The sequence below is a fragment of the Uloborus diversus genome, chromosome 5 (genome assembly GCF_026930045.1).
Source record: "Uloborus diversus isolate 005 chromosome 5, Udiv.v.3.1, whole genome shotgun sequence".
NCBI classification, from domain to species: Eukaryota; Metazoa; Arthropoda; class Arachnida; order Araneae; family Uloboridae; genus Uloborus; species Uloborus diversus.
Window position 1 is genome coordinate 35,756,495 of NC_072735.1, and position 9,601 is coordinate 35,766,095.

Sequence of the window (9,601 nt, forward strand, 5' to 3'; positions counted from 1 at the left end):
CAGTTTTTCCCACAAACATTCAATATTTAGAAATATTTTTTTCTGAATTAAGAGTACAATTTGTTTTTTAACAATAATAAATAGTAATTCTTTTTTTGAATATAGGTTAGCATTTCTTTAATGTCTTACGATATTTCTTATTCATAGTTTTTACGAATGACAACTAATACAAACAAATTCGTGGGTTTTTGACATTTCCTATTAACAGAGTTCAACTGTGTTTGATTATTGGAAAAATATTTTAAATTCTTTTTTTGCAAATCAACTTTTAGCTGATATATTAATTTTCTGTTTTACAAAATGTTAGCGATGCAATAGCAAATGATGGAGTACTTATCTTGTTTAAAGATTTTAAAGATGACTAATATGTTTTTTTTTTTTTTTTTTACATCTTCTCTTAGCCCTTAATCAAAGCTGCAAGTACAGTGGTGGTTAGAATTATAAGGACAAAAAAAAAAAAAAAAAAATGCACAGAAAATAAATTATTTCTGAAATAATTTGTTGAAATCTATACACAAAATGCCTTTTTATTCCAAAATCCTTATAGGAATGCAGAATATAAATGTTTTTCTGTTATTAATTTTAAAAAATGTCATTTTTAAAACTGGAAAAAATTATAAGGATAAAGAGTTTTTCCCTGAAAACCCCTAGTAATCTATAATATCCATTTATTTCTCAACCACTTTTATTAGTCTTGATGTCGTGGAAGTTGAAGAATGTTCTTGGAAATTTTTAACCTGGCTCTTTTGATGGAGAAAAGGAGTTCTTGCTTGTTTCAATATTGAATACAATTTTTTCATACTTCGGGTGCCAAATGCCTCAAAAAGCTTCCATTAAATTTAGGTTAAGCCTTTTGTATGGCCAGTACAGTAATTTCAGGAAATAAGCATCAAGCAAGGATTTTGAGGTTTGAGAAACCATTGTGAAGTCATTAGGCATTATTCTGTTAGAACAAATTGTTTAAACTCTTAATTGACGGGGTTTTTGGTTTGAAAAATATTGCTCAGTACATCAATATTACTCTCAGAACTCATTCTGCCCTGCACAAAATATATTGTTATAGTTTCTATCTGTTGCGAAACTTCCCCAAACAATTACTCAGCCGCCTCAAACGTATGCTTTTTTTCCTTCACAGGGATAGTATCAGAAGTAGCGAAAACCATCTTGTGCATCTTAATAAAACTTTTTCTCATCAGAAACGATTACATTATCCTACTTTTTAACCATAACAACGCATTTTTGGCACGCTCAATCCTCGGTCTGTTATGAGCTTTTTAGAGTTTGTTATGACATTAGTTTCACATAATGAAACTTTTCTCTTTTTGTAAAAAATGTTGAATAGTTTGAGAACTGCATCGTAACTTGAATTCCCATCTAAATGCTATGAGCAATGCTAAATGCATGAAAAAATATCTCATGATGTTTGTTTTTTTTGGAGCATGCTTGTCTTATTATCATGTGTTTCACTCGTACAGAAACAGAAGATTTCCTACCTGTTTGCTTTTGTGGTCCTTATTTGCCGGGAGTTTTGAGAAAGCTCTAAATGACTGATCTCTATCTATTCAGATTTATTGCTATTTGACGTCAGGGCCAGATTCAGCTTTAGAACCGCTCCATGCTAACGTGAAAAACTGCACCCCCTATTGAACTACGCCCCCCTTGTTTGTTTGGTTTGAAAATGTAATCATTTATTTATACCATTACCACTCAACTGTGTATAAAATTTCATTCAACTATGATGCTTCCTTCATGGTGTTGCAATTTTCACAAACAGGAGTGTAGAAAGTGGTTAAAACCTTGTGTGAAAATTGTAGATATAAGATTGCTGACTAGATGTTGGGGTGTGGCTAAGGATGGATACAAGGGATGGGCGATCGCTCCTCCCTTGAGGGAACCTGCATTTTCCTTCCAGAAAGGAAATTTCACCTGGGGGTTTGAATCTCCTTTCCTTTCCTGAAACTTTTCGAATAGAAGTTTCAAAATTTTAGACGATCTTTGGCAATGTTAGGAGAAGTTTCGGAGCCTTCCCCGAGGCATTTTTCAAAATTTGTCTTAAAGACGCAATTGTAGACATCTAGGGTAATGTCAGGGGAAAGAATGGATTCAGTGACTGTCCTCTAGTACCGTAAAATGGTACAGCTTTGTGCCAAGGGGGCAACAATGGGCTCTTGGTGATGATTTTGCTCACTAGTGACTTCTTTTTTGAGCTTACGAGCTCCAAAAAATTCCCCAGGTACATAGGCGGATTTAGGCCGAAATATTTGGGGGTGCAACAATAACAGGGATCTGAGGAGGGGGGGGGGGGTCCCGGAATAGCAAGGCAGTGGCGAAATCAGAAAATAATTTTAGGGCGGAACACACTTTCAAGTCTAAAAAACGCAATGTAAACCATATTTAGTAAGATTAGGGGGTGGGCAATTCTTAACATTTCAAACTGCAGAAAAAGTCTTAAACGAAAGTCGATATTTGAAGCAGTGGGTGAATCTAGCTACTGGTTTGGAATGGGATTCACGCCCCAGAAAAAATTTGAAATAGTAGTTTTGAAAACGCAGTTTTACAGATCTTGGTGATATTTTTAGAGGCAAGAAAAGGTACGTGTGGCTCCAAGGCTATTTTTAGAAATTTTAGTCTTATAAATGTGATTATAGTCCATATTTATAGTTTGGGTTATGAATGAGACTCATAGACTGTCTCCAATCAATTTTTTGAAAAAGCAGATAGAAATACGTAACCCCCCTCCCCTCCCCCACGCTACCTCTTTAACTTTTCATAATTAAAGTTACAAAAATACTTCGAATTCGGAAAATTTTCGAAATTGAAGTCCTAAAAATGAAGTTCTTCTGCAATAATCCATGGTATTAAAAAAAAAAGTTCTCCCACTTAAATTTTTCGAAATAGTAGTTTTCAAAACCAAAATATTAACACTCTTTGATGATAATAGAGAGGGGGGGGTCAGAGGCCCTTGTTCGAATATTTTCCAAAACTAGAGTCTTAAACACATGAGTGTAAGACCATATTTGATAACGTTAGGGGACACTGCAGTTTTTTCAAAACTGAAGCTCCAAAAACTCAATTTTAAACGATTTTCGATGTATTTAGGTGATTAGAAGATCTTCCTTGGAAATTTTGCGAAAGTGAAGCCCAAGAAACGAAAAATTTGAGGTACTCTGTAATAACTTTAAGTGGAGAAAATGGCTTTGGAGAAGAAACATTTTGAGGACTAATAGAAAAAATGAAAACGAAATAGAAAAAAATCAAAAAAAAAAAAGGGAGGGGACGATATGAAAGAAAGAGGATTGTGCGAGAAGGCACACAATTCGCTGCCAATAATCTGAAGCTGTTGAAAAAATTTATGTGTCAATATTTCTTTTTGAAAGAGAAATTAAGATTTTTTTTCCCAACATTCTTTTTTTTTTCGTAAAATAACTGCGTTTCCCAAAATGAGATCTTTTCTTCTTTTCAATAATAAAGAATATTTTTCAAAAACATCTACTCAGCATTTTATGGGGAGGGGTCACCAGTCTTGTGCCCCTTCCCCCCCTGAATGCACAACTGCAGCAAAATGTCAGGAAGTCCTCCTCCAAAAATTATTTACCTTAAAATTGTTGGTTTTCGGTTGATTTCGGTGTAGATTTTATTGATCAAGTTTCTTGCAATAGATATGTTTTTTTTTGGACTTTATTAGCCATTGTTCTTTTAAAATAGAAGAATTTGTATTGATATACGAATAAATACCCAATTACAGAACATGCAATTATTCTATACAATAACACAGCACTGAACAATAAATTGTTTGAGAAATTTCTTTATTTGCATGAAATTATTTATTAGTTTTTTTTTCGAAATGGATAAAATTACTTTAATTCTTAATATGAGCACAGTTATGTTTTTCTTGCACTAGTGACGTGCAGTGATAGACTGGATTCAAGTAAGTTTACTAGTATAGCAGCTATGAATTTTTTTCCCCCAACTGCGTTTCTGAGTGCAATACACTTAACTATTTTTTTTTTCAAAATCCAACCAAAAATTTTGGGGGTGCGGCGCACCCCCTGGGCACCCCCGTAAATCCGCCTATGCCCAGGTAGTGTAACCATTTAGTTAGCTCCTTTGTTGGACAGACCACTTACAGGGACCAGGGACCAATTTACACACCTAGGTGCCCCAGGGCACTGACAAATATGGTGCCAACACAAAAAAAAAATGAAGATAGTTTTTGGACATTATTTTGATAGAAAGAAAATTCTAAAATAAATTCCTGATTTTTATGTAAGGAATTTTTTTACAGTCGCAGATGGAGAAACTATGACTGTTAAGGTAAGTCATAATGTGCTTTCTGCGTTCCTTTGTTTTCTCCTTTGTTTTCTTGTAGTTAATTCATGTATAATGTCCTTATAATCAAGTTTTGCGGTCAAACTTCCTTCTGTTGATAATAGAGCTAATGAAGATAATTTACTATCAGAAATGAGAGTACGCAAAGGACACTTAGTTTTCTTCAATAGCGAAAATGATCGTTCTCCACTACAATTGGAGATTGGCAAAGTCAAAAACAATTTCAGGGCTGTATCTACATTGACAAAAGTATCCATTTACCAAGTTTATGGGGTTTTTTTTTTTACTTTTGGTGATTGAACTTTCTTTTCCGATGATTCAACTGATATGAATAAATTCATCAGGAAAAGATTCCTCCAAATCACAGGAGTAAGATTTTTGGAGATCTTTTGCACTTTCTCGAATATTTTGCTTGTCGTATTCAAACAAGCAAGAAAATTTCCTTAATATGCCATCATAGGCTGACATTCTGAATTTTAGTTTTGTAATCAAATTATCACAGATTACATAAAACAGGAAACCTTGGAAACTTTGCTTTGAGTCTAATATGACTTCTTCACATTGTTCATTATAAAACTGTTTTGGACAACTTTATCCATTTTGGCACCAATGCCAGGGTGAGAAATATTTTTCTTTTGCATTCGTAAAAAAAGAGTACAGAAATGTATATTTGCAAGGAGCTGACTACGAATGAAGTCCCTCTTTGAGGTGGAGTTCATTAAATTGTAACCGTTCGTGACAAGGTGCAGGAAATAACTGACAAGAGATACAATGGGGCATCAAGCTTTTTTTTTTTTTTGGATAAGAACGTTTATGACAAACAGTGTGATATGTGGCAAAGGGAAGAGGGGTTATGGTGAAGTGGGAAACTTTGGGACAAAAGTTTGAAAAGTGCATTTGTCAGTTTTCCCCTAAACCGTAAACAAATCACAAACACGATTTTTTAAAAAATTACACTATTATTGCTGCGTCCAGTGTTTTTGAATGGAAAATTTTTAATGTAGCAAGTAGGATTCGTTCATTTGACTGTTTGGAATTTAACAGTTCTAACGGCAGAGGTGAAGGCAACTTACTCAATAATATTAAACTTATTGAAAGAATCATTGTTCATGCAGAAGTATTACGCATAATCTGACTTTTGCAGTATCATTTCATTCGGGAAGATTTCGATAATTGTTAAATTGGCGGACTCTCTTCATCTATTGGCGTCAAATGTTTGGCACCAATTGCAGCTTGAGAAATGTTTTTACTTTGCGTACGAAAACAAAGAGTAGGGAAATATATATTTGCATACGGTTGCCACAAAATAGGGGCTGTCCACAAATAAAGTTCCGCTTTAAGGTGGGGTTCACGAAATAGTTACAGTTTGTGACAAGGGAGAGGAAAGACATGACAAGAGGAGCATACAATGGGGAGAACGTGAGAACAAGCCTTTTTTTTAATAGGAACGTTTATGAAAAACAGTGTGATATGTGACAAAGGGAAAAGGGGGTACAGTGAAACTTCTATGAGCGACCACCTCTATTAACGACCACTTTTCTGAGGCATCATTTTTTCCCCGTATATGACTAATGTTAAAATACCTCTGGGAAAGACCATTGAAACCTCTCACAACAATCGGAAAATTGTGAACCTCAGCATTAACAAATATAGAAATGTTTGTTAGAGAAAACTCAAAAAGAGAGTGACAACCAAAGAAAAGCAATAGAACATTTAACTTGTAAACCGATCAGTTTTCTGGTTTTCTCATAAATACAAATACAAAAGTGACGACCAGCAACAGGCTCTGGGCCCAGCTAGACTGGTATTAGTCAATTTACAATCCCCAGTGAAGATCAATGGCCCTCTTAAAACTATCTGCTCCCTTACTCATTACCACCTCTTCCGGTAAGCTGTTCCAAGGTTCCACTACCCTGCTAAAATAATAATTTTTCCTAACATCCATGTTAGCCTGAGATTTAAATAGCTTAAAACAATGACCCCTTGTCCTGTTTTCAGTGCTAAACTTCAGCCCCGTAACATCTTTCATTTTAATAAATTTAAACAAGTGAATCATGTCCCCTCGGTCTCTTCTTTGCTCAAGACTGTACATTTTTAGCCTTCTAAGCCTGGAATCATAGTCTAAGTGAAAAAGTCCATTTATTAGCCTTGTAGCCCGTCTTTGAACCCTTTCCAATACGTTAATGTCTTTCTTAAGATAAGGAGACCAAAACTGAACAGCATACTCCAAATGAGGTCTTACCAAACTTCTATATAAGGGCAGAAGAACTTCTGTAGATTTGTTTGAAATAGATCTTTTGATAAACCCAAGCATCTTATTGGCCTTGTTACTAACAATGCTGCACTGTTGACTAAACTTTAAATCCTGACTTATTAAGACCCCCAGATCAGTAACTTTGTCTGCCTGACTAATGACTGAACCTTGCAAATAATAACTTGTACACTTATTTCCATGCCCTAAATGTAGCACTTGACATTTCCCAACATTAACAGCCATATCCCATTTATCGGCCCACTCCGTAATATGATCTAGATCCTCTTGCAGCTGTTTTGCTTGTTCTTCATTTTCTACAGTCCCCATAACTTTGATATCATCAGCAAAACAATTCATGTTCCCTGAATTATTTTTGTGAATATCGTTCATAAAAACAATGAACAAAACAGGCCCTAACACTGATCCTTGAGGAACCCCGCTTAAAACCTCACTCCAATTACAATAATTTCCCCTTACAACTACCCTTTGTTTCTTTCCGGTCAACCAGTTTTTTACCCAAATGAAAGTTTTCCCTCCTATTCCTATATCAGCTAATTTGCTAAGTAGAGCAACATGCGGTACCTTATCGAAAGCTTTTTGAAAATCAATGTAAGCAACATCTACAGGCTTCTTATTGTCCAAAGCCATGGTAACTTTATCATAGAAATGTAACAAATTAGTTGCACAAGATTTACCTTTCCTGAAACAGTACTGAAAACTAGTCAATAGATTACAGTCGACGCTCATTATAACGATCACACATTATAAAGATCGTCCCATTATAACGACCAGTGGTAAAAGTCCCAACTTTGTTTCTATGAACACTACGTTAATTTGCCTTCGTTATAACGACCGTTCTGTATCGTCTAATCCAATACAACAACCGAATTCAGCGGACGCTATTTGTGGTGCTCTTCCCAATAAAACAAATTTGTAGCTTGAAATGGCCTTGATTATGGTTTACAGGCATCTGCCTGAAGTTTTCAATGTCAAATCCAACTTTGAGAGGGGGTGCGGGGTGTGGGATTACCATTCACCGCAGCTAGCACAAATAAATACTGGGGGGGGGGGATGGAGAAATTTCCAGATTCCTAACAAAAGGGAGTTGACAGATGTGTTGGTAGTTTGATGTTTGAATCTAGCGGTTTTTAAGATTTGCGGTTTTCGAGGGACTTTTAAATGTTTTTTTTTTTTTGAAAAGAAAAAAGGAAAAAAAAATTTATCACTTATATCTGAAACGAAAAATAATGTTTCGCAAAAATCACGTCTGCTAAAAAGGCAAACATCTGTTTCTGGTTTTATCTTCAGAAAATGTAGTGGTAGCAGTAGTGGTAGCTGTCTTTAATGTTCTGTCATAGTATTTTGTACACGTTTTTTCTAAAAATTCCTACGATAAAAATAATTTGGGCATTTAACTGGAATGTTTGAAAAAGTACCAGGGTTGGCCGGATTGGACCCAATGGGTTTTTTTGAAAAAACCCATTTAAAAAAACCCATTATTTAGCCCACCTTTGGGTTTTTTTTTAAAATTTTGAGAAGTTTTTAAAAAAATTAATTAATTTAAATACTTTTACAATTTAAACTTCTTTTTTATTTGTTCTTCATCACAGACAATGTAAAAAAAATGATCTTCGAACTTTAATGGTATTTCTTAACTCTTAACGCATTAAAAAAATACTTCAAAGATTTTAAATAAATATATTTAACTTTTTCTTAAACTGGTCAATAAATAACTCAAATTTTCTTGACTAAGTCCTGTCACGTCTGATTTCCTCAATATTTGTAGATTGTACAGAGGAAACTACTCTAGCTAAAAGGCTTTCATGTGAATTATTTTCTGCAAACCAACACGTCACAAATCTCGAATAAACAAGGTATATTTTTTAGAAATTAATAGGCTTTACATACGGTCGGACAGAAAACAGAATAGGATGTACAGTATTTATATTATTTTACGAAAAAGTTTAATATTTCTTACTCTGTGTACAGAAATAGAAAAACGGGCAACATAAAATTCAAAGAAATGTCTTGATGAAGCTGGAATTCAGTAAAAAGGGATTTAAACTACTTGAAGTTCCACAGTAGTTTTGCATAACAAAATGAAATACAATAAAGTAAAATGCAAAAAAAAATGTAGCAATTAAAAGCGAACAATAGATTTTATCACTCAAGAAGTAACTTGCCTTAACTGTTGGTAATCATGGAAACTAAAAACTCTGAAACTTCACTATTCTTGGGTTTCGTCTTTATACTTTTCTTCAGAAAACGCTGAGTTTTAACTAGTTTTCCAACTTTTTTTTACCCCAAGACAATTTTTGCACTTTGTCTGTATACTTACACTACAATATGCCACAAGTACCCCACATTTTGCCTAAATGGGACGAAAAAACCCAATTTCTTTTTTAAAAAACCCAGCTTTAGTTGGGGTTTTTTTGGGTTTTATTTAAAAAAACCCTGGGCCCATGGGCTTTTTAAAAAAAAACCCGGGTTTTTGCCAACCTTGAAAAGTACCATTTTTTTTGGAACAACGGGGCATGCATGATTACTGTGTATATATTTTTTAAATTATACCTCTTATAACGACCACTAGTTATAAAGACCTTTTTCTCTGGGATGGAGATGGTCGTTATATCGAGCGTCGACTGTATTAGTCTCTAGAAAATTTACTATCTTAATTTTTATCAATGTTTCAAAAATTTTGCAAACCGACGAAGTTAGACTCATATGTCTATAGTTTCCCGCACTCCCTTTAGACCCTTTCTTGAAGAGCGGTGTAATGTTAGCCAAGAGCGGTGCCATGTTAACGAGGGTGGAAGAAAACCAGAATAAGGGATTAGAACCTATTCTCCTATGGGTTCAAACATGTTCCCTTCTTGCCCTCTCTGTTTGGAACCTCCAAAACTTCATAAAAAGGGTGTGTTGTTTTTCGGACCCTTGTGAAGCTAAGGTGGTACACGCACATCTCCAGGCAAGTCAAGCGGGCGCCTGTCATTGAGGGCGGTTGATAAGAATAGAACA